This window comes from Aquila chrysaetos (assembly GCF_900496995.4).
Source record: "Aquila chrysaetos chrysaetos chromosome W unlocalized genomic scaffold, bAquChr1.4 W_unloc_2, whole genome shotgun sequence".
NCBI lineage: Eukaryota > Metazoa > Chordata > Aves > Accipitriformes > Accipitridae > Aquila > Aquila chrysaetos.
The window spans coordinates 2,389,365-2,412,274 of record NW_024470322.1 but is presented as its reverse complement, the minus strand read 5'-3'; the positions used below and the strand labels follow the sequence as shown (position 1 = coordinate 2,412,274).

The 22,910-nt window shown below is 45.7% G+C and overlaps 1 long non-coding RNA gene across 1 annotated transcript; it reads right to left on the bottom strand.

The window, feature by feature from the left end:
* Positions 1-681: 681 nt before the first annotated feature.
* On the bottom strand, positions 682-20,894 carry LOC121232977. Its single transcript, XR_005931783.1, has 4 exons — positions 20,766-20,894; positions 3,184-3,187; positions 2,792-2,796; positions 682-759 (listed from the first exon to the last, which is right to left on the bottom strand). It is a non-coding gene; the product is annotated as an uncharacterized LOC121232977 (long non-coding RNA).
* Positions 20,895-22,910: the final 2,016 nt, after the last annotated feature.

Genomic DNA, 22,910 nt, shown 5'->3' with positions numbered 1-22,910 from the left:
TACGGCAAGGCCATCGTTGCCTCTGTGGGGATGCCCACGTAAAGCTGGCACCTACCGATTGCTGGGCTGAGTTCGCGGATGGTGGCGACTAGATCTGTTAATACTCTTTTTAAAGAAAAAGGGGGGAAATGTTGTGGAACATATTTAGCTAACGGTCACAAGAGCATTCCAGACGCCTTTAGAAGGCCTTGAACAGAATAAACAGAAGACAAAAATAAGAAAGATACCAATTAGAAGAACACAGGTGCGCATTCCACGATAAAGAGAACTTGGCACAACCAACCTCAATTCAGCAGTTTATCTTGACCAATTAGACTGAGACAAGTCTCGCATGTTTTAGTTAGTATAACCAATTATGTTTTATGTTTATGCGCGTGTACAGTGTTGATATAACCAATCATTAAGTGTAACTAGACGCGTGGACAGTGCGTGAATAATGTGTGTAACCAATAGTAAAATAGCTAAATGCATGTACAGATGTAACTAATATATAAAATGATGTCTGATGCTCTAGTAAAGTGGACTTCACCTGATCACATTGGTCTGTGTGTGTTGTCCTGTGCCTCCGCATATGCTAATTTTTTTCTTGGAAATTTTATGAATATGTATGTATGACTTGCATATAAATTGTGTAACTGACTTGATGCTGCGTGCATATTAGGAGGAGCGATCCCCTGTGCACCCAGCGCTGCAATAAAGTATACCTACTTAATAGTCATCCTGACTATTGAGTCCTGATTTTGGCTTTTCACGGCATCACTACCTACCTCCCCCAGCGGTGCAGGGGGACAGGGAATGGGGGTTACGGTCAGTTCATCACACATTGTCTCTGCCACTCCTTCCTCTTCAGGGGCAGGACTCCTCGCACTCTTCCCCTGCTCCAGCGTGGGGTCCCTCCCACGGAAGACAGTCCTCCATGGACTTCTCCAACATGAGTCCTTCCCACAGGCTGCAGTTCTTCACAAACTGCTCCAGCGTGGGTCCCTTCCACGGTGTGCAGTCCTTCAGGAACAGACTGCTCCAGCATGGTTCCCCCGTGGGGTCACAAGTCCTGCCAGCAAACCTGATCCAGCGTGGGCTCCTCTCTCCATGGTGTCACAGGTCCTGCCAGGAGCCTGCTCCAGTGCAGGCTTCCCACAGGATCACAGCCTCCTTCAGGCATCCACCTGCTCCGGCGTGGGGTCCTCCATGGGCTGCAGGGGGACAGCCTGCTTCACCATGGTCTTCACCATGGGCTGCAGGGGAATCTCTGCTCTGGCACCTGGATCACCTCCTCCCCCTCCTTCTTCACTGACCTTGGTGTCTGCAGGGTTGTTTCTCTTACATGTTCTCACTCCTCTCTCTGGCTGTAGTTTCTGTTCTGCAGCAACTTTTTTCCCTTCTTAAATATGTTATCCCAGAGGAGCTACCACTGTCGCTGATTGGCACGGCCTTGGCTGGCGGCAGGTCTGTCTTGGAGCCGGCTGGCATTGGCTCTGTCAGACATAGGGGAAGCTTCCAGCAGCTTGTCACAGAAGCCACCGCTGTAGCCCCCCCCGCTACCAAAACCTTGCCACGCAAACCCAATACAGAGAGGAGGGGAGATAAACGCTCTCTGGGTATTAGTGGGTGCAGAGCTCTTCTTGCTTGTCAGCTCTGACCAGAAAGATCTTCTAGCTTTATCCTTAGCTATTGTTGTTACTTTAATAAATCGAGGATAATTGTTTGGCTTGAAACAACTCTTGCCTTTTGATGTGTAGGTGGGTAAGTGCCATTGTCTCAGAGTAGAAAATGCCAATGTTAATACAGAGTTTGTCTTGGGTAGATGACTTTGTACAGAGCACAGATGCATAGAATTGGGTCACAGCCAGGTCTGTACCTGAGGAAGTAGGTTAAATGAAGGCTTGTCCTGAGTGACCACCATAAGAGATGGAGCCCAAAGTTATGGACTAAATTAACTCAGTGGACATTTTGTGGACATTTGTGGACATTTTAAAGACATTTTACAGGGGTGGTCCATAGACTAAGGGAATGGTATCTGTGTATTATATCAAAGGATGAGAAGGGTGGTGGTGGTGAATACCCAGGATGACCTGCAGGCACTTGAAAAGCAACCAACACATTGCCCCTAGGTGAAGCTTGTGATTTCAATATACTCTTGGACAGTTGTTGTTCAGGAGCTTGGGGGCAGGGCAGACAGTAAAGTGGTCCTATACCTTTTTTTGGGTGTGGCATGGTTAGCTCCTTTGGGTCATGATGTGCTAATTCTATGCAGCTTTTACAAGTTTTTCTGGCCTCTGGTCCTTTATCAGGTCACAACCTATGTCCCTCCTGGACCCCAACTGGTCCTTGGGGAATGCAAGAAGAGTAAACTGTATTTCAGGGCAGAAACTGTACTATTGTTTTTAAAACTACAGTTTCAACAGGCCTTTCCTAGTAATATTTTACTCAGTTCCTCTCACATGGATCTGCTCAGCTTTATAATTGCTTCTCATAAAATGTGTTTGTCTACATAACTCCTCATTTGTCATTCCTGCAGTACAGGATCTCACTAATGCTAACAAATGGAACTCTTGCGAGCTCAGGAGCATAAAGCTACAGGGAGTGGTGCTGAAAGTCAGGCTCTGGGTTGTTGCAAAAGGGTATCACATCATGCAATAGAGCCTTATATGGGGCTGAACCTGACCTGGATGGGAAGCAGAACTAATTAGCCTATTTCACTGGCATGACTATACTGTTTTGAGGGACACATTGCACTATGCATTGTAGACATGAGCGTTTTCTCAGAGCTGGTATGGCAGAATCTCTTCACTTTTGCTTTTTTGTGCCATACTGTATGTCCAACTAATTGCAATGTTTCCCAGACTTACTTTCCCCATGTGTGCTAATTCATGCTGTTCTGCACAGCCCAGTAGGAGAATGAGAATGCTCAAATCCTATCACTGCCCATTGAACAAGCTAGAAAAGCTGTAGCAGCCTTTGCTGTAACCCATGATACAGAGGGATCCAAATGAACAAAGGGGTTAAATTCCACCTAAATCCTAGCATGTATAGATAATCTTCTCAGTATTGTAATTGGTGTTTGTAATGCTCAAAATGCCAAAGGAGACTGCTGCAGCTAAAATTCAACCTTGAGTGACCAAGATGTCAGGCCTTGGGCATCCTATCCTCCAAAGCAATGCAGGTCTTCCCATTGATGTGAACGTGACTTTGGCCCTAATTCGAGTCTGTGGAAAGACCAATCTCAGTGGGATCAGGGTGTGAAACAGTGCACATACACATGGTTGCTTTTAGCTTCTGTTGCAGGTCAGCTTAATATTTTCAAACCCAAATAATAACTTGCTAGTGAGTGGTTTTTATCAATAATGTTATAAGAAAATATATCATGCTGAATACAATAGCCCAAGAGACGTGAAGCTGCTGCTGCTCTGTGTCCCCAGGTCCAAACAGTAGCAAGGCTGAAGATGTATTCCCAGCAAGCGCACACACACAAACCACACATATACACTACATACACATACAGACATATATACATGACCAGCCACACAGATCACAGACAGACACTCAGAGCACTCATAAACACAACCACCACCAACAGCCTCATCCTGCTCCCTTCTCTGGCTGAGCAGGATGGAGGTTCACTACTGAGAATATATTGTGGTGGGTTGACCTTGGGTGGCCGCCAGGTACCCATCAAGCTGCTTTATCACTCCCCTCCTCAGCAGGACAGGGGGAGAAAATAAGATGAAAAAACTCATGGGTTGAGATAAAGGCAGTTCAATGAAAAACAAAGCAAAGGCTGTGTGTGGAAGCAAAGAAAAAAAAAAGAAAAGAAGATTTATTCTCTACTTCCCATCAGCAGGCAATGTCCAGACACTTTCTGGGAAGTAGGTGTGGCAGTACACCCCCCCCAGACAGGAAACAAAATTTCTCCAGGCAGGGAGGAGAGGAAAAAAACCCCAAACCCTAGAGGCCGCAGGTTGAAAATTGAACTGACCAATCGAGACGTGCCAGGTACACTGAAGTGACCTTTTGGCCAATAGGGATGTTTTAGGGTGGTTTCGAGGATTCCCGAGAAGGCGAACACACACACACTGACTATAAGGGGAAAAAAAAACAAGCATTTATTAACTACAGATGTGCGTTATGCTAAGGGTATCTTGTAAAGCAAATTAACATACCAACCCGAGGACTGTGAGGAAGATGGACCATCCTTACATTCTTGTGCCGTCTTGCACCGCGAGCTCAGCCCAGCAATTGGTAGGTGCCAGCTTTACGTGGGCGTCCCCACGGAGGCAATGGTGGCCTCGCCATACACCAGCCCGATGCTCTTCGGAAAAAATCCCGGTATTTATACATTTGCAGAGGAACGGGTTTCGGCACACATGGCCAGCGGGTGCCAAAACACGCCTCGATTATAACATAGGGAGCCTATGACACATAAGCTCGCTGGCCAGGCGCGCTGCACGAGCCATAGCCACCCTGTCTATTGGTTCATGGGCTTTGTACATGCGGCATATTGTCATCATCCAGCAGTCACGCACCGATCATGCACACAGCTGTGCTGTGCAACAGCCTGCTGCCCGTCCTCCCCCAGTACTGCTCAGCTCTCTTATCTCCGTGGTCAGCATTCCAAGCAACAGGCAACAAACCATCCATTTTCTGTGCTGACTGCGTTTTCCTCGGCTATCTACCTCTCCGCCAGTGTTCATTCACGGACCAAAATCCCATCTTTTAACCCATCCGTATACAAGGAATTAAAATGACCACAGATCAGATTTGACAAGAGTATAAACGGGGTCCCACCGGAGGACATGTGGGAATCGGTTCTCCTCAGAGCAGTGGGTCTGCAGTCAGGGACTCCCCCTTGGGTTGGAGCACTGCCCCAGGTAACAACTTGAGGTAGAGAGCCCTCATCTTTTAGGTGAGTGATATGCACATTTTGAGTCATCATTTTAAATCTTAAGAATTCTTAAGTAAGTCGGCTGTGTAGTATTAATTCCCCTTACATCATTGAGCCTGTGGTTCACTAATGTTACTGGAGTTCTAGCTAACTTTTTAGTGAAGAATAAATCTGAGCTTTAACACCTGTTGGATTTGATTGTGCGTGCCTCTGTAACAGTAGGGCCTCAGTACGTGTAGCAGTTGCTTCGGAAGACAAACGCCTTAATAACAAATGCCCCCTCTATTCCTTTCCCTTAGGTTTTATTGCTGAGCATGACGTCATATGGTATGGAATATTCCTTTGGTCAATTTGGGTCAGCTGTCTTGGCTGTGTCCCCTCCCAACCTCTTGCCCACTGCAAGCCTACTGGCCTTTGGCATGGGCCTTTGGAGAGACATCCTTGATGCTGTGGGATCACTGCTCAGCAGTAGCCAGAACATTGGTGTGTTATCATCAACACCATTCTAACTACAACTACAAAGCACAGCACTATGAGGGTTGCTACGGGGAAAGTTACCTCCATCCCAAATACACATATATACATACATATACATATGGACAAAGTGGATCCCTCCAGCAGCTGGGCTCAGACACTCAGTTTGCCTAGTAGCCGGCCCCTGGATCCCAGTGTCCCCAGTTGCTGGCACCTGTACATACCACCCCCTGAGGTCACAGCCCTACTCCAGTTGCTGGTACAGACCATCTCACATGCACACACACCCCCTTGCTCCCAGGCCACTTTGCCTATTCACTGGCTAGTTTGGGTTAATCTTTGCTAACAGTCACACTCACACACCTGCACTTGCTCCAGCTGCTGGCACCACCATGGACACACAGGCTCTCCGACTGGTGGTCTGATTCCAGTTGCCGACACTCGCACCCCTATACACACACATGCACACAGAATAGAGTCCATCACCCAGGAAGAGTTAGAAAGGATTTTCATAAGATGATAGGACAGACTGTGCTGATCTGGTACAGGGCATAGCCAGACAAGCATACTGACCAGCAAAGTATTTACATGCAACTGGCCCTTCTTTTCCTCTTACCCCTCTATTTTCCCATTCTTGTTCCTCCCCAAATTACCTAAACCCCTCCCTTTTCCCACCTTTGGTTTCTCCCCTAAACATCCATGTATTGGGTTTATATGCAAGGTGTTGGTGGGGGAGGGGGCTGCAGCAGTGGCTTCTGTGAGAACAGACCAGGAGCTGCCCCTGTGCCAGACACAGACAGTTCCAGCCAGCTCCAAAACAGACCCCCTGCTGGCCAAAGCTGAGCCAATCAGCGAAGCTGGTGGCGCCTATGTGATATCATATTTAAGAAAGGGTAAAAAAGGGTAAAAAATGCAGCAGCTGTGAGAGAGAAGAGTGAGAAAAACGTGAGAGAAAAGGCCCTGCAGAGGGGGAGGAGGTGCTCCAGGCGCCGGAGCAGACATTCCCCTGCAGCCCATGGTGAAGACCATGATGACACAGGTTGTTCCCCTGCAGCCCATGGAGGACCCCATGCTGGAGCAGGTGGATATGCCCTGAAGGAAGCTGCAGCCTGTGGAGAGCCCATGCTGGAGCAGGCTCCTTGCAGGAACTGCAACCTGTGGAGAGGGTTCTCTGCAGTACCTGCTAGATCAAGCTCTAATTGTATCTGATATCCCTATAAAAACAAAGGCACAGCTGCTAACCCTTTTTGTGTGGCAACTCTTAATTAATGCTGTATAACATTAGAACTGTTCCACACAGAGATCACTGTATCCCTCCTTCTTCCTGCCCCCTCCCAAACACATACCCAAGGTCAAAACCTGCAGAATGAGTGTCCTGGTTTTGGCTGAAACCAGGACAATGAGAAACAATATCAGGGAAGATTTTGTATGAGTAGAAAGGAGCAAAATCCCTCAAAGTGCAGGCCTAGTTCTGCCCTCATAGAAACGGTCAGGATTATGGCCGTCTCCTTCTGTAGCTGAAGTGAGAATATATATTGCTCATACACCAGAATTGGAACAAGGCCTGAAGAGCAGCACAGCAAATGATCCCATGCTCAGGTATGAAATCTGTTCTTCTAGGAGAATTCCATCCTCTCACAGAGATGTGATAAGGGCCATTATTCATCACACTATCACATCACCAGGATTTTTTTCCAACAGCATCAGTTTGACCATTGTGGCCCAGGTTCATGCAATGCCTCATGCTTTTTGAGACATCAGTGGTGGCCAAAGCTGTGAGCACCCAGTTGAATTAGCCTGATTTGGTCAGCTTTTGCCAAAAACTGCTAATGACTATTGGTTAAAGGTCTCTATAAATGTTAATTGAAGTAGCTTTTCTTAGGAGATATCTGCTTTGTAATAAAAAATACCTTAAAGGATAGGTGGTCAGACCAAGTGTTAGGAAGCAGCAAGAGTGGTTGCTCCATAAGGACAGGTGAGCTGGGAGCCAAGGGTGACAGCAAGGCAGGCAAGGGGCAGTGGCCTCACCAACAGGGCAGTCACACAATATCCAAACAAGGGGAGCAGAGCAGGTCTGGTGACAATAACCAGTGTCAGCCACACTCTGGTGATGGCCCAACAAGTCCATAGTGATGAGGCAAGTCTGAGGTCAAACCATGAAGTCAAGTCCAGCAGGTAAGGGTACAGATCAACAGAGTACATGACCAGACATGGGCATGGCTGCAATGTAGATCAGGCAAGGACCAAGGGCAAGTGCCTAGGGTGAATGTCTAGCTTAAATGCAGCTCCCAAGAGAAGGGGAAGGAGCCTTCACTGAGTCTTCTTCCAGCTTTCACTTGCTTTGTTCACCACAGTTTCAATGCCACATAGCTGTCTATCTAAGTTGCCCCTGATCCTAGGCAGCCAAACCCCTAGGAGGGGGGGATACAGTGGGGGCCCTGATACCAAGTATCTTGCAAGACTTTTGTAGCTAAGTCAGATTTTCTATGATTGTGACACTTAGGAAAGAAAGAATTGACAAGTGCCTTGTAAAAAAAATCATCCAGACAGAGCCACAAACTGTTCTGCATGGGCTAACTCTTATGTTGTTATCATGAGTCTTTCAGTACTTGGAGCCTCCTTCAGAAAGACTCAGTCCCTTGGGCCCTAATACTACATGAAAAATCTATACTTTCTTAGTTACTAATCTTAGCGGTTACAAAGAGAAGCTTGAAAATGTGGACCTGTGGCGGTGTGCTCCCCCCACCCCCCTCCCCAACTGGACCTGTATTTCCCGTAATCCTGATCAAGTGATAACCACCAGTGGCAATCATAATGGATATGTCTGGTGATGGCTGCATCTGGCTCAAAGTGGATTCTCAAAGTGGATTCAGGGGAGAGAGATAACACAATAGCCAAGGGTTAATTTGAACAATGCACCCACCTAACCACAGTGCTGGTCAATGTCTGAATCAAGCCAAATTTGGAAGAAACTAACACCTGTAGTCAGTATGTAAATATGACTATAAGTCAATTATCTTACTCCATAAATAGTGGACAGCCCAGGGCCTGTTGAGCTCTCCTGCATGGCAGCAGGCTGCATGCCGAGATCTCCCCTTGAGTAGGGACGCCTCTCAAGGTTACGCCTCGAGGTTGAGAGAATCCTTATCGCATCAGATACTTGGTAAGTGAATTGGGAATAAGCGCGCTGAAACTTTGAAATCTTAGCTAAGTGATATAAAGAGTTGATTGCACATATATAATCCTTTAGACGTAAACCGTTGACCAAGTCTGGGACTAAGTCTGGATCCAGCCGCACCTAGACTCCTCTCTGAGAAGGAGTTTAGAATGCAAGGGGGTCCTTTCTGAACCTCATGATTCAACGGGAGGGTCTCCCTGACAGTTTCATCTGACCCTGTCCTCTGTGCAGTAAATATCAAGTGAACCTTGCCATCGAATCTTGTTAAACCACTGTCGCATTTGCTATCAAACTTTGTTAAATTGCTGTTTTATATCAATAAACATATTGCTACTTCTCTCTTACGAGTGAAGTGTGTCACTCCATCCACGACAGGACCGTAAAACTTCAAAAATCCAAAGGCCCAAAACCTAATATATCATTTTAAAAGAGATTTTCATTTTTTATGCCAGTTTCATGGGTTTTGTACACTTAGTCTGTCTTGCCAATCCTGTATGATCTTTTACTGAAAACAGAAGCTTAAAATCTTGGCACTGTCAGGAATCTGAATTTTAAGAGAACATGATTTTGTTAGTTATAATAAAACATATTAATTAATTTCATTTTATGTCAAGCTCTTCAGTCCAATTTTTTTATTTGTTTGTTTGTTTTTTCTTTAAATATTTTTCCTTATTTCATGAAGTCTCCAGTTTGCCTGAATAAAAGTATGAACAGGCTCATACACGTTTTTGATGGAAGAGCTGAATGATCTTGTAAATGTCTAAAAACCTCTAGATTGTTTCAGAAATGTTAAGGGTGATTTTTGAAACTTTCTGGAATTTCCACACTAGTATTTTTTTCCAATAGACAATAACTATTCTATCCCTAGCAATAAACATCCTGCACCCTCCAAGTGACAGAAAGTTGCTTTAACTATGATTTTTTTTTGCCCATCGTGCCCACACAAAAATGTGTGCTTATGCACACATAAACACAACATATCTGAATCTATTTTTCCAAATGCAGCATAAGGATATTTTTGTCTCCTTAGTGACTCCTTTACTATTCAAGAGTTGAATGTTCTAAGTTATGCAGAAAGTCATATTAGCTGAAGATAATAATCCTCCATCTGCTGAAAGAGATTGTAGACAACCAATGGTTTTATCAGCTGCCCCAAGTAGAGCGATGATTTTTGCTGCAAATTAAGCAATGCTTTCATTATAAACATACTCTTAAAACTAAAATTTTGATCTATTGTTTGGCCTTATTGCTCTTAGTATAGGAGTCGAAAGTTTAACGAGGGCTATTGAGTCTTGACTCAATATCCTTCCATCAGCAGGAACTTGAAGCAGGTTGCCTGTCTGAATAACCCTCTTTGAAAAATGAAAAGGAAAGGCCTACTGAAACAGTAACCTCTCCCGTGTTTTGAGCCACATTTGATTTTGAAGCATAAAAGGGTAAATACAAAGGAAATGCATCTGACATCAGTAGGGAAACTCCATATCCCAACAAAAACAGAGTTTGGTACTATTACAGTGACAGGTATTACATTGTGATACTCCAAAAGCTAAAGTGATTATCTAAAATTTAAACACATAATTTCTGTTGCTATGTTTAAGCACATCTGATCTTTAAATTGTAATAGTCCATGGACTGGAACATGGGCTCTTCAGTGCTTCCTAGCATACATCCCATAGAATTATAGGGCTGGAAGGAATCCCAGGAAGTCATCTAGTCCCTACTCATCCCCAGAATAACATCATACATACCTGTGTCCTTCCTGACACACATACTTATGAAGTCTGTTCTTAAAGATCTCTAGCAATGGAGGCATCCCACCCCCCTAGGCAGTCTGCTCCAGTGATTTACTAGTCTTCCTGCTAGAAAGTTTTTTCCTAGTGTCTAACTTAAATCTTTCTTACTACAATTTAAGTCTGTTATTTCTTATTCTGTCCACCACGGCCACAGAGAACAGTCCAATAGTCTCTTACTTCTGGCAGCAGTTTATTTGAATATTGTATCTTCGTCTCAAGTCTCTCTTCTCTTTTGCACGCTAAACAACTTCAACTTATTCACCCCTCTGTAATAGCTCATGTTCGGAGTACTTGTTGCTATCCTCTCTATTCTCTCCAGCTTCTTCACATCTTTCCTGAAGAATAGTGTGCGTCTTGCAGATGACATGGCTGTTGATGCAGTTCAGCATGGGATGTGCCATTTGTGTGACTTAGTTCATTTACATTGTGATCTATAATACCTCTGATGTACTTTTCTAGAGTTGTTCCCCCTTCCTGTATATATATATAGTTCACTCATCCTGCTTACATGTCACTGCTGAACAGCATCTTAGTTTTTTCCCAGTCCATTTCTTCAATTTAGCAAAATCCCTCTTTATGAAGATACTGTCTACTAGACATACACACTCTCACAGACCATAACCAAATTTCTCAATGAGTTCTGACAGTGTGTGACACAGGTCATATCAATGTGTGACAAATGACAGAAATGTGGAACACTTGTGCCCTATTGCATGTTATACTGTAATTGACATTATAATAATTTTAACCATAAAAACTGTTTAGAGGATGCTTTTTCACAGACCATGAGTCACATGAAACAGTTTGTGTTACTTCCCTGTATTTGTGGGATTTGAAACTGGGTTCCTTGACCAAATTATTTGATGACTGAGACCAGGGTTCTCAGTTGGGCTTTTCACTTAATACCTGGAAGAGTGGGATGTTTTGCCTGTAAGGCTGAAAGAGTATCCACCATCCCACTGACTGAACTTATGTATTGGGTCTGGCTGAGACGGAGTTAATTCTCCCTGTCCTGGGTTCAGCTGGGATAGAGTTAATTTTTACAGGAACCTGGGAGGTGGGGGGGCATAGCCGGGGCAGCTGACCTGAACTAGCCAAGGAGCTATTCCATACCATGTGACATCTGCCCAGTATATATATGGGGAGTGGGGCGGGGGGAGGGCTCTCCTGCTCTCTCTCTCGACTTTCGGTGGGGGAAGTGGCGGAGCGTCGGGTCCCGGGTGGTGAGCAGTTGCACTGTGCATCACTCTTTTTTTTTTGTATACTCTTTCATTAGTACCGTTGTTGTTGTTGTAACTTTTTTTTGCGTTGTCCCAGTAAACTGCCCTTATCTCAACCCTCGAGGTTCCAGGTTTTTTTTTCTTTTCTCTCCTCCGTCTCCCCCCTATCCCACCGGAGGGGGGCGGGAGGAGTGAGCGAGCGGCTGCGTGGTCCTTTGTTACCGGCTGGGCTGAAACCACGACACTCCCCATAGCAGCCCTCATAGAGCTGTGCTCTGTATTGGTAGCTAGAAAGGTGTTGATAACACACCAGTGTTTTGGCTACTGCTGAGCAGTGCTTGCACGGCATCAAACCTGTCTCTCCAACATTTTCCCCCCGCCTCACTGGCAGGCTAGGGGTTGGCAAGATCTTGGGAGGGGACATAGCCAGGACAGCTGACCCAAACTGACCAAACAGATATTCCATACCATATGACGTCAGCTCAGATATAAAAGCTAAGTAAAAGGAGATGGAAGGGGGGCATTTTCATCTTCCAGAGCAACCACTACACGTACTGAAGCCCTGCTTCCCAGGAAGTGGCCAGACATCGCTTGCTGATGGGAAGTAGAGAATAACATCATTTGTTTTCCTTTGCTTTCGCGCACGACCTTTGCTTTTGCTTTATTCAACTGTCCTTATCTCGACCCATGAGCCTTTCGTTGTATTTTCTCTCCCCTGTGCAGTTGAGGAGAGGGAGTGATAGAGCAGCTTTGGTGGGCACCTGGAATCCAGCCAGGGTCAACCCACCACAGTGTGCCCTTTTGTGTAGCTTCAGGGAATGCTCTCTTCGACTCCCTCTAGAGGCTGGACCATGTGTAAATTTGTAAATGGGTTACTATTTTCTCTGTAAGAACTGCAGACTTCTCTCACACACTTAGTGTCAGAAAGCAGCAAAAGTAGTGTCCTGGTTTTGGTTGGGATAGAGTTAATTTTCTTTCTAGTAGCTGGTATAGTGTTATGCTTTGGATTTAGTATGAGAAGAATGTTGATAACACACTGATGTTATCAGTTGTTGCTAAGTAATGTTTAGACTAAAGTCAAGGGTTTTTCAACTTCTCATGCCCAGCCAGCAAGAAGGCTGGAGGGGCACAAGAAGTTGGGAGGGGACACAGCCAGGGCAGCTGACCCAAACTGGCCAAAGGAATATTCCATACCATGTGACATCATGCCTAGTATATAAACTGGGGGGAGTTGGCGGGGGGGTGCAGATTGCTGCTTGAGAACTAACTGGGCATCAGTCAGTGGGTGGTGAGCAATTGCATTGTGCATCACTTGTTTTGTATATTCCAATTCTTTTATTATTATTATTGTTGTCATATTATCATCATCATCATCATCATTATTTTCTTCCTTTCTGCCCTATTAAACTGTTCTTATCTCAACCCATGAGTTTTACCTCTTTTTTCCCGATTTTCTTCCCCATCCCACTGGGTGGGGGGAAGCGAGTGAGCGGCTACGTGGTGTTTAGTTGCTGGCTGGGGTTAAACAACGACAAGCAGGCTGTTCCACAAGTGAAGGTGAGCCAAGAGTGACCACAACACAGGTAGTGGCAGTACCCTCACCAACCAGTGTGCAGTCCCAAGACACCTGAGCTGGGTGAGCAGGGATGATCACAATAAAAGGTTCCATGAACAGTCCAGAAATCATCAGACAAAGGCAAGGCAACAAGTCCAGTCCAAGGTCAATCTAAGAAGTCCAAACAATAATTAGAGAACAGGACTGGGTACAGATACATCCATGACATTGTTACCTGATCAGAAAGTAACTCCTGAAACACACAAAGTACGTTTAGAGAGGAGACATTGCTTTATTCTGCGCAGGGTGCAAGGTGGAAGATTTCCACAAATCGAGCACACCTACTGAGGTTTTTCAGTCCATACTTATACACTACAATTAAAGCACCACGCCTATCTAATACATATGTTCTGCCTAACTATTGCATATCCATTATGTTGAGCAAGCATGACCATGTGGTTCTCTTGAGCAATCATCCCAGAGTCTTCTATGCCTGTGCGGGGGTCTCTGGTGGTCTTTGGTGGTTGTTTGGGGAAGAACACCCCTACTCCTTCTGTCCTTTTATGGTCATGCGTCATCTGAGGACACCAGGGTCTTTGTTTCTCTTGCTTGCCAACTCTGAAACGTCATTATCTGGTGCCTTGACTATTATCCAAACAATCCTTAAGCATCCTCTATTGTAAGCAGAATCTTAAACTAGATAAGCTTTACCTTGAGTACACATAATCTAAACAGTCCTTGAATGGCACACATACCACACTTCTGGTTTTAGTTTTTTTCTTTAAGCTATCACTGCCTTATTTGTTAATCAGTCTTTTGAAGGCTTGAGGCAACAACATACCTGAAGCAAGGACTGAAGTCCCAGGTCTGAGCTTAAACCATGCTCCTGGGACCATGGGCAGTAGGTGGAGGCCCTCGTTGAGGCTAGTCAGGGCCATTAAGGCCTATTCGTGCACTCAGGACCCTGTGTTATGGGTTTGTGTGGCAGGGTTTGGTAGCAGGGGAGGGGGCCGCAGGGGTGGCTCCTGTGAGAAGCTGCTAGAAGCTTCCCCAGCTCCAAGTCAGACCCGCCTCTGGCTAAGGCTGACCCAATCAGTGACGGTGGTAGTGCCTCTGGGATAACATATTTAAGAAGGGAAACCTGCAGCGGGGGAGGAGATTGGAATGTGAGAAAAGCACCTATGCAGATACCAAGGTCAGCGAAGTAGGAGGGGGAGAAGGTGTGCCGGAGCAGGTGATGCCCCTGCAGCCTGTCGTGACATGGCAGCCTGTCCCCCTGCAGCCCATGGAGGTGAACAGTGGAGCAGATGCCTGTTACAGATGCATGACTAACTAAATCCAATGGGTGTTAAAACTCAGTTTTATTCTTCAGCAAAAGTTAGTTAGAAGTCCGGTAACATTTTATAAAACCACAGGCTCAATGATGTAAAGAGAATTAATACTACACGGCCGACTTAAGAATCCCCAAGATTTAAAGTGATGGCTCAAAACGCGCATATCACTCACCTAAAAGCTGAGGGCTCTCTCCCTCGAGGAGTTACCTCGGGCAGTGCCCCGGCCCGAGGGGGAGTCCCCGACTGCAGACCCACACCTCCAAGGAGAACTACCCACATGCATTCTGGTGGAACCCCATTTATACCCCTGTCAAACCTGACCTGTGGTCATTTAATTCTATTGGCTAGGAGGGTCACCTCGGTGTACCTGGCACATCTTGATTGGCCAGTTCAAATTTCAACCTACAGCCTCTAGGGTTTCCTTCCCCTTCTCCCTTCCTGGAGAAGTTTCGTTTCCTGCTGGTGGGATGGGGATGGGGGGGGGGGGAATGTACTGCCACAATCCACCCCGTGACCACAGTCATGATTCGACTGGTTTCTTTGGAGTGGTGGTACAGTCACCTCTTGCCTCCAGAGTTAAAAGGGGGTGCAGTTTGGTGAGTTTGATGCTCATTGTGGGTCATCGTTCCCTTCTGGTCTAGAACTAAAGTGGAATATCAAACAGGAATATCCAGTGTATGGACAGTTTTAAGGGAGTATACTTAACCATTAGTACAGGCTTCACTACCAAGCGTTTGATAGAACTTCTTGCAATATAGATTACAGTAATCATAACTACAAGCATTATTAAAGATTACAGAAGGCTGGTCGCCCACCCCGTGAAAGAAAATCCAAACATATCAAAACTTTTCACAGCCAGTTGGTCCCTGGTGCAGAAGCAATTGCCTCTGAGTCTCTTGCAGCATTCTCTCATTGATTTAGTCTTGAAGCCACATTGACACATTTGGAGTGAACACAGCAGCTGTCTATTGACATGTTCAAAACTTTACATATACCCTTCTCTTTCTTTGGCATTTAATCCAATACAGCCCAATTTTTGGTAGTCATTTTACTGATATGTTATAACCGATTGTTTGAGAGTCCCTAAATTGTTAGATGTAGTGTTGGCTAAGGTTGATAGCTCTAAATTCAGTTCTAGGGTGCTCTATCAATGTTTCCTGAGTACCATACACAGTTGCCCCCATGGAATTTTAGGGTGTAGTGTAGTACCATTCCAATTCCACCCCGTGATCCCATGGGTTAGTTGGAGGATACAGTCACATCTGGTGATTCATACTGAACTAGCATTCACTGCACCTGGTGACCAACTATAAACAACATGAGTATAACCTCCTCCCCCATCCAATCTGAACCTCCAACTATAATTGTTACATTGCTCTCATGTGAGGTCAAGGACTCGCAATATATTAATGTCCATCATTTTGCCACGACATTATCATCCAGATCTTCACGATCCACGCCTGTCACCGTCATCAGTGCCAGCAAAAGGACTGGAATGACTCGTTCCTTCATGGTCCTGTAAAAAAGCACAAACTAGGCCTCGGTCTTAAAACCGGGTCACAGGGTTAGAAGTCCGGTATTATCCACCGGGCACTGATGTGGTGAGTCTTTCCACTCCCATGAGATGGTCTCAGAAGACCAATGTAATCAACCTGCCACGTGCTCCAAAGAGCCTTGCCTTGTCCGATATGCTGGGACGGAGCTTGGTTTGGGTGATTAGCTTTAAGCCTTATTCGGCATTGCGGGCAAGCTGTAAGAATTGCTTCACAGGTTTTCAGAGACACTGGCCAACCCCAAGATCAGCATTCATAATAAAGATCTACTCTCCCCGAGTGGCCTCGTTTGATATGCAACCATTCTGCTAGTCTATCCCCATCTTCCTTCTCACTGGTGACCGTCCTGCTTTGGGCCAGGTGGTCCACCTGCTGATTCCATTTCACAGCTGAGGATCCATCCCAAGCATGTCCCTTCACCCATCCCACCTTTAAAGGTCAGGATCTCCCTATTGCCAAGAGACATTGCCAGTCCTCTGTCCTCCACGCTTTTGCATGAGCTACTTCCCACTTACTAGATTCCCACTGACATATCCACTCTGTAGCACCCTTAAAGGTCATGTAAGAGTCAGTATAGACGATGGTAGCACCATTCTCTATGGCCAGTAATAAAGCCCGTGGTTCTCCTACTTGTGCACTACCTTCACCCTCTTCCTCGACTGTCTTCCCAGTACCAATCTCCAATGCCACTGCTTTATATTGCATTTTGATCCCACTCGACAGGCAGATGCATCCATGAACCACACTCCCTGCACATCTGAGCCTGCCACGAATTCGGGTGCCTCCTCAATCGCAGAAGGTTTATACGGTTGACCCAGCAAGGCTGGGTCAGAGTTTACAGGTTGCTGTAGTTTGAAAACCTTAGTCGGACCCTCCTTTAGTGGGAGCAATTGGCTTATCCCTTCTAGGTATGCATACCATTTCCTAACTGTGGCCTTTTGGGCTACTCCCTCAGGAGGAGGTGACCCATTGAGGATTGAATATAAAGAGGGGGAAAGGACCCTGTACTATAACATCCTGTGAAGTACACACCTTTTCAGCCTCTTTAACTGCTCTAGTGAGAGAAAGAGTCCCTTTCTCCCAATCTGAATATCGTTGCTCCATCTCTTTAAATAAAGTGGAAGAGAATAATAAAGGCCTGGCTGGTCCCTGTGGCCCCTTTTGAAACACACCACAGTATGAGGCATGTTCAGCAAATCCCCATTCCACCCTTAAAGGATCTCGTGGGTGCAATGGACCTAGTCTCTGATAAGCCTTAAGCTCATCTTTCAGAGTGTTAAGGGCTTCCCTATGTTGCAAAATCCAATCCCATTTCCCGTTTTTTCTGAGCAAATCATAGAGAGGGTGGGCAATCACTGAGGTAATACTTGGGATGGCAGAAGTTAATGGTGGGGTATTACTGTTCAATCTTTTATAATCAATTGTTAGTCGCCACCTTCCATCTGATTTACGGACTGGCCACACAGGAGAATTGTAAGGAGAATATGTGCAACTGATGTTCTCTCTTTTCTCCAGATTATTAATTACTTCCGAAATGCCCCGTTTGGCCGCAACTGGAAGTGGGTATTGAGGGACACGGGTTACCTTAGATTGCAGTAGTGCAGGAGCAACCTGCAATGTTCTCACATGAATAGCCTCTGCCTCCCTGCCCCCAAAGCTCCACACCCTACCATTGGGTAGATACCATTGTCTGCCTGCCAGCACATCAAATCCCAGTATATTTCCCTCATAGGGGCATAAAGCCACCTCCACAGCTGTCATTCTTTTTTCCCCAGGTAGCCAAAGTTGGGTTCGAGCTATGGGGCATTTTTCTGTCACCCCTGTTACTCCTCTACTGTTTATAGCCTTTCTTGATGACCTAATTCCCAGCTCACTAGCTTGTAGATCATTTAAAACACTAACTTGGGCTCCTGTATCGATTAAAAATTCCTAACTTATCCGTTTTGGCCCACAGGAATGTGTATATAAGGCTCCTTATGAGCAGACCATTGGCAGGTATTCACCATGCAGATTGGGCGGCCTGAACCCCAAACCGCAGCTCCTAGTTTTTTAGCCCTTCCAGTTCCTCTCGCAGTGCCGCGAAAGGGTCCCGTTTCCCTTCCCGAGGGGGCGGGGTTGCTGGCGCTTCCCTTTGGTCTCTAGCTTTCCCCTCCAGCAATCCCACTCCCGTATGTCGTCAGCGGACTGCCCGTGCAGCACGGCTCGGGGTGCCCCCAGTGCCGGTGCCTTCCGCCAGAGAGCGTCCCTTCCGGGATCGCAGTTCCGACCCGACCGACAGCGAGTTCGAGACCGCTCGGGGCGGGGTTTACAACCGGCTGGGCGGACCTTCCTGCTGCCCTCCGTTAACTCCGACAGTCCCTTTGCCCAGATAGTAACAGATTCTCCTCCCTCCTTGGGGTCCACACCCCCAGCCCAGTAGGCTACTCGGGACGTTATCGACTGATCGCCCGCCGGTCCAGCACTCAGACACTCCCGGTCCCCAGTAATTTCTCGCTTCATCATCACTCAACAGTGTCCGATCCTCCTCCGTTAAAGAAACTCTCCACAAATACTCAGTTTCGGTTTCACCCGGCTTGCGCGAAAACTGAGCTTGCAACTCACCGAGCTCGGGTCCCAACCGAGGGGCCGTGCAAACAGCGCTCCGGGGGCTCCCACCGTGCGGACCCGCGTGCCCTTCTGTTTCAATAAGGGGCCGCACGTCCCTTTCCTCCAATTCCACCTTCAGACAATCTATTTCCCCTTGCCTTTTAGCAGAATCACTCTTTCGGTTCTGTGCTTGAATCCAGCAGGCGCCCAGGAGGGCACACACACTGCCTTTGCTCTCTCGCGGACTACTTCCGCGGCACAGTTCTACTCTCTCCACAACCACTGCCGGGTCGGACCACTTCTTCCTCGCCCAGTCCAGACCTGGGGGACAAGGGCTGCAGCTGTGCCTCCGTAATAATTCCTCCATTAACACCATCCTGCTGACTACAACAATTTAAAATGTTACGGATGCACGACTAAACCAAATCCAACAGGTGTTAAAACTCAGATTTATTCTTCAGCAAAAGTTAGCTAGAAGTCCAGTAACATTTTATAAAACCACAGGCTCAATGATGTAAAGAGAATTAATACTACACGGCCGACTTAAGAATCCCCAAGATTTAAAGTGATGGCTCAAAATGCGCATATCACTCACCTAAAAGCTGAGGGCTCTCTCCCTCGAGGAGTCTCGGGTACTGCCCCGACCCGAGGGGGAGTCCCCAACTGCAGACCCACTGCTCCAAGGAGGACTGCTAACATGTCCTCCGGCAGGACCCCATTTATACCCCTGTCGAATCTGACCTGTGGTCATTTAATTCTATTGGCCAGGAGGGTCACCTCGGTGTACCTGGCGCATCTCGATTGGCCAATTCAAATTTCAACCTGCAGCCTCCAGGGTTTCTTGTGAATTGTATATTGGCTTTCGCAAAACGAGAACACTGAAATTTGCCTAACTACTGCATAAGCTACGTCCCGAAAGGATGTTTGCCTCACTGCCACTAAATTAGGCCTTAACACGGGAAATATGTAGTTAATATATTCCAGACATCAATTGTATTTTATAGTTTGTAGGCAATAAATGGGCACAAGCAGAATATGTAGTTTCTTCTGATGAGATAAGACATCCTGTAACTCAAGTAATTAAAGGATGTGTAGATAGATTTGTGAAAACACAGAAAAACACACATATGGACTCAAGGACGAGTAAAACTGAGAACACAAGTAAGAAGATAAGGAGTGATTTGTTAGCATGAGAACAGCATTTTGGGAGTCAAAGATTATTTGACATGAAAGATACGAGAAGAACAAAGGAAAAACAGAAGTTTAATGTGAAAATATTGAAAAGTGTGACTGGAGGAAAACGACAGGGTGAAAAGTGCAGCCAGAGGAAGACTACTGACTTCATCCCTTGCAGATCCCCGAAGGCCCCTCTGAACCACAAGAGACGCGCGCAAGCGGGGGGTGGTCTGGGGTGGAGTTATGTTAATAGATACCTGAAATATTAAAATAACCCCTTTGAAATGCCACAAACACAGTGTATAAAAGGGCAAGTTCGGGTATAACCGGTGCGCCTCTGGTTTTGACCATGCGCTGATATAGAGAACAAACTGCTTATTGCTTAATGATTGTCTCTCTGTAACTTTACATACCAAGGACTGGTGTTTGTCAAGGATTAAGCCTGTCAGAGACTGGTACTTGGGAATGATGAGCAAGAAGGAACCATGAGTGATCACAAAACTTAATTAAATGTTTGATGAATTTACGATCTTGCTAAGAAGGCACAAGTAGAGGCCTTGCTTGAATAGATAGGGCCGGAAAAGATAAGAACTCCTGCCTTTGTTCCCGTCCTTGTAGATAATTTAGCTTAGCGCTAACAAGCACTGATGTATCAAAACATGTAAAGGACCATACTGCGCAGAATCACCTGAGGAGGGTCAAATAGCGGACAAGTGAGGAAGACTATGGAAGACTACCAGAGGACTCCTGAAGACCACCAGAGACCTTCAATGCGCCTGCGTAAAGGACATTTGCATATGCTAATAGTTTCCTGGAAAACTAATGAATATGTATAACATTTCTCAGAAATCTAGTGAATATGTATGTAGAACCTGTACTTAACCTGCACAATTAGACCCGATGGTGTGCACGATAGGTGGAACGATCCCCCGTGCATCCAGCGCTGCCAATAAAGAATACCTACTCAATAGTTAATCAAACTATTGTGTTAGTTTCTTTGAATCAATCTGGCACCCCAGATGGGACCTATTCTGCTCGGCTGCAGGACCCGCTGAGAACAGGACTCCCTAGGGTACCCCCGGGATTTCCTGGAGGGACTCCTCGCCTCAATCGGATCACTGCGGGAGCAGACAAGGACACCATCTAAAGGAGTAAAGGTATTCTTTATTCTTTTATGTTTATTTTATTTTTGGGACCAGTCATTTGTAAAACTATCCATAAGTCATAAGACAAAAGTAAACTTATGCAGGATGGTGTATACCAGGTAGCTAGCACCCTTGGTATACATTTGGTGTGGTATATGTTTGGGTGCTTTTGTTTCGGTACACTCTGTATGCTTTTGTACACTTTGTGTGCTTTAGGTTTGGTACTCACTCATGTGCTTTTGTTTATGTTTTGAATTTGATTTTGACGTTTTTGGTTACTGAATGTGGTAAACGGCTATTGGAACTGAATTATGGATATCGTTTGCGTATTTTGGTCTTTGGATTGCAAATTGAAATGACATAAGACAATTAAAACTGCGGATTGAATGTTTGAGTAAATGAGACGCAGCTCAGTTGCGGAGCGTGTGTGGAGTTCTGATCCGCAGTTTCGTAACTCCGCAAGGGGTATGGTCGGAGACGAAAGAAGTGTGACTCATTGATGATTTGGAACTTGAATTTATATGTTATTGTAAGTTTGAGTTTGATTATCTTAATCATTTTGTGGTGTTGGTGTAAGCAAGTCCCTGTACGGTGCATCGTATGAATGTGGGTATTTGAGTGGTGTCTTTTACATCCAGGAAATGAGTGTATGTGGAGGACCTTGGCTGGACCGAGGGGCCTGGGGAGGATATTGACCTTGACAAGATTGCAGTGTTCCCGTGAGAGAACAAGAAAGGAGGAGAAGAATGCCTGGGAAACTAAGTTTAAGGAATGTGTTGACTGTGTTACTGATTTGTCATTAATTTGTTATTAGTTAGAATTAATCACATTTAGTTTTAATATTTTAGCAAAATCATATGTATGATGTATTTTATACATTTAACCACCAACCAGTGTCTGCTGTGAAATCCCCTGTATAGCCCCGTATCAAGGCCGGAGAAATTGGCTAAAATCATCTAGTAGGAACATTTAGAACTTAGATAACAAGATAAAGAAATACCTGACAACGGGGTGGTGTAAGAGTTGTCAGTACGTTACCTGACAACGGCCTGTTTGGAACGCAGCGGCCGATCCCCAAAGATAAAATGTGCAGTACAAGGCTCCTGGAAGGTCCCTGGCTAGAGCCGTTAGAGATAACCGCATAGCTACTGTCAAAAAGGATGGATTGCACCTGTTGCCATAACATCGATGAAGAAATCATAAACTCTAGACGAACTTTGCTTCATTATAATACCAAAACACACCTCCTGGTCAAAAGCTACCCGCCTCCAAGACTTACCACGCCTCGGAGAGACTTTCACTGTGCCTGCGTAAAGGACATTTACATATGCTAATGATTTCCCAGAAGTTTAATGAATATGTATAACTTTTCTTGGAAATCTGATGAATATGCATCAATAAGTCTTAATATAAGGTGTATTGTTTTAGTGACAGGTGTGCGTGGTTCGTGAGAGGACTCGCCCCCGCACCCGGCTGTCAATAAAGAAGTGTCTGCTTATCTACACTAAATTGGTGTTGATAAGTTCTTCATTCCGAGCTTTTCGGTAACAACTGTTTGCAGTTGTGATAAGGAACCTGAAAAAAGCCACCCAATGAGGGGTGAGAAAAACAACTTCTAACAACTTTCTGACCAATAAGGGACAGACATATGTACAAGGTAACAAGTATAATAGGTATAAATTTGCTGGCTTGTAAGTAATAAAAAATCCCTTCTTTGCTTGTACTATAAGAATGCGTACTTGTCGTTTGTCCGTCTCGACCACGACAATTGGTGACCCCGACGTGATGCTGTAAATAATGCTTGTGACTGCGAGGAGGGCAGTGGAGAGGGAGCCCGGCATAGCTTGAGAGCGGCGGGAAGAGCTGCTAGTCCGGACCGATACTTGACACCTGCAGATAAACAGGTGAGCTGCCGGGCACATGGGCGGGACCCTCAGTAAAGAGGACGCCGGAATTGTAAATATGTGGAAAGTAATTTTGCAAAAGAGAGGACTTAAAGTAGAAGAGTTGATGT